Below are 3,198 nucleotides of genomic sequence, written 5' to 3' on the forward strand. Positions count from 1 at the left end.
CTTGCCTTGCCCTCCTCCTTGAACAATATCTCGACAAGAAAGCAGAATGTCAGGGTTCAAGAGATCGGCTTGCTCCCTAAGGGGGTTTACACACACGCCCCGACGGCCTTGTCGACGCACGTCACCGGGATAGTTCAGCCTGGCCACTGCTGGGTACGGGAAGGAAAGTCAGCTATCCCGGCCTCAGGTACCTGTGCAGGGGTAGAACTGTGTCCACGTGACGGATGGGACAAGTATGACTATGGGTAAAAATCACCCCCTAACTCACAGCAGTCCAGGCCGAAGGTACAGCCGTTCTCAGCTCACATAGACACACCTGCGCTAGTTTGAGACGGGGTAGCAAGGGCGGCGGCTCAGGCTGTACCCAAGGGGTCCAGGCAGGAACATACCTGATGGAGCTGCCCCCGCTCCGCTGTTCTTGGTAGTACGTTCGCTCGAGGAGAGCTGGGACTCACGCTTCCCCCTCCGAATGCAGACGTTCCCTTCTGGGAGTACAGGTGCCATTGGCTTTTAATGAGCCTTGTTCTTGGACTTCCTTTCAGTGGACTTGTGCTGCCTGGCACACTGGGCTTCTCCGTGCACACACATTATACCCTACACATACTCATTCACGCCCCTGTTGGTGTGTCAGTGTCCTCCACGCGCACTCAGCTTGGGAACGTCCCTGTTCGTTCCATGCTGCTGCGGTACCAGCAGGGTAAGCGAAAAAGACCAGCACGTTAGCTTTTGGGTGGTTCGGTTACTGATTTTCAGTTCCCAGAGTCAATGACAGGGAAGTACCTAACACTGAAACTCACTGAGGAGATTCAGTGGTTAAAGCCCCGTTTGCAGGCAAATGGTCACAGCTGAGAAGAAAAGAGGTTAGATATGCGTGCAGTTTACTCTTGGTTTTCAGATGTTTTCTCTCTCCCCTTTGAAATAACCTGTTCTGTTACACAAAACTGAAGGCCAATGAAGCCCAGGGCCGGTATTTGCAAGCCCTAATTTGAAGCACTCGGTTTGGTTTCTTGGTGCAATGTTCCTATCACAAGCCCTGGTTCCAAGTAGTCAGACTCCTGGATCCCAGCTCTGGTCTAAGTACAGGCCCCAATGCCTGATTATAGTCATTTTGCATCCTATTGGTAAGGGTCTAATTGAATAAGTTTTAAATCACAAGGTTTCAGTGTTTCCGAGGCTGCATTCAGCGTTCGAAGCTCCCTGTCTGTGAATTGCTGATACCCCTGGTTTCTGCACGCGAACGTGAAGGTGATGCAGCCACTTCTTGGACTAGAGTCACCTGTCTGTCTGAAAACGGTGCTGCCGGTCCAGCCCAACAACCCTGGAGCTGACTGTCACTGAAAGACTGGACATGTTTTTCTCTCGCCGGGCCTTTGCCAGCACGGTGTATCAAACTTACGCAGATTAACTTCTCCCCAACTAGTCTCTTCCCCTCTTCGCTGTGGCCGGCTCTCGTGGAGAAGAGAAATGGAGCAGAATGAAATCGTAAAACCCCAATAATTGGCAGGGAGACTCAGACACAGAACCAGAAACCACCTCTAATTTAACTCCATTTAATTTTAACTAGGTTTCCAGTTAGCGCTGCCCCTTTTGAAATAAGCCCCAAGTAATAAACAATGGGAGACCCGACCTTGCCTTCCAAACGTGACTGATCCAGCCCCCAAGTTCCTAGCTGGGGAAGCCTGGATTTCAACCGGTTGCAACGAGACGGGGGTGTACAGTAAATCTGCGTCCACAGGGATCCCAGTGGGCTGTTGCTAGGCTACTGCACATCCTGCAAGCTCAGTGTCATGGCGACAGTGGGGATAGACCTGGGATTCTGCTCCACAATCGCTCGTCCCTGCCCCTCCACTCACAAGGGAGTCAGGGATATGCACAAGCCCCAGTATATTGCATCATCATGATACACAATGGTGTCAATGGGGGCAGGGGGAGCGAGCTCCAATGACACACCTGCCCTGCTAGACAAGGCCTGTCCTATTTCTACTGTGTTAGCACCCACAGGCCCCGTGGACAATGCTAGGTACTGTCCCAACACCTAGTACTGCCACCAAGAGCCTGCAGTGTAACAGGATTTAAGAGATCCCTTTATAGTGATCGCATCACACCTGGGATTGTATTGGCTAGGGTGACCAGACAGCAAATGTGAAAAATCGGGACGGGGGTGGGGGTGGGGTAATAGGAGCCTATATAAGAAAAAGACCCAAAAATTGGGACTCTCCCTATAAAATTGGGACATCTGGTCACCCTAGTACTGGCATCCTCTGACTTTGGGTTAAAGACACAGCAACTGATTCTTACCTGTTCTTGGGGGTGGTTTCAGCCCAAGTTTCTCTGGACTCGTAAAACCTGATAAAGTCTCTTAATTCTTTTACTGGGTATGTTCTAGCCGGATGACTTCCTCTTGTGTGTTTGCCCTTCGGTTTTTTTATTGATGCTGCTGAGATACCATGGTTACCGGCATATCATTTTCACTAGTTTTCTGTTGCTCCAGTTGATTGCCGATTAACTCGAGGTTCTTCACACATTTGCAAAGGCCAGTGAGGACCCTTCCCTGTGTACGGCTGCCCCAGGCTACAAACTTCTGCTCTTCCCCCTGGGGTTTAGATCAAATCTAGGGCGAGTCCATGCTAGCCTTTACAAACATGAGAGAGAGAGTCCAGAGAAGATATGCTCGTTATTCAGGTGGAAGACAACCTGCTAGAGATCCAGGGCCTTTCTGGGTAGCCATGGCAGGCCATGGAGGCAGAGCTATACAACAGCCGTGAACTAAGGTCTTCAGCCAGCCAAGAACGACAATAATCACCAAGAGCGGCCTAGCTGCAGGGCCGGTTGGCTGGGCACTCTGTTGTTGTGTTGCCATGGGCCACGGGGCCCAGGGCTTGGCGTGTGACGACCCCAGGGGGTGACATGTTCCTTCTCTGTGTGGCAGGAGTACTGTCCCTTGCATCCCTAAGGATCCTGTGGAATGCAAAGGGGGAGTGATCCCAGACCACTCTTCCCCTCACCTGTAGTGATGGAGTTTGTTCACAAGGTGGCAGCATCCACCCAGCGCAAGACTCTATCCCTGGGTAATGCTTGAGGACGAGTGCCTGCTGTGAGCAGCTAGGAGTTAGTTGGAGGGACGGGGACAGTTCCTACTCTTCCTTTCTTGAGATGTTAGAGAGAACTTGTGGATTCTCTTTCTCCACCCGTTGTTTG

This window comes from Mauremys mutica, chromosome 8, assembly GCF_020497125.1.
Source record: "Mauremys mutica isolate MM-2020 ecotype Southern chromosome 8, ASM2049712v1, whole genome shotgun sequence".
NCBI lineage: Eukaryota > Metazoa > Chordata > Testudines > Geoemydidae > Mauremys > Mauremys mutica.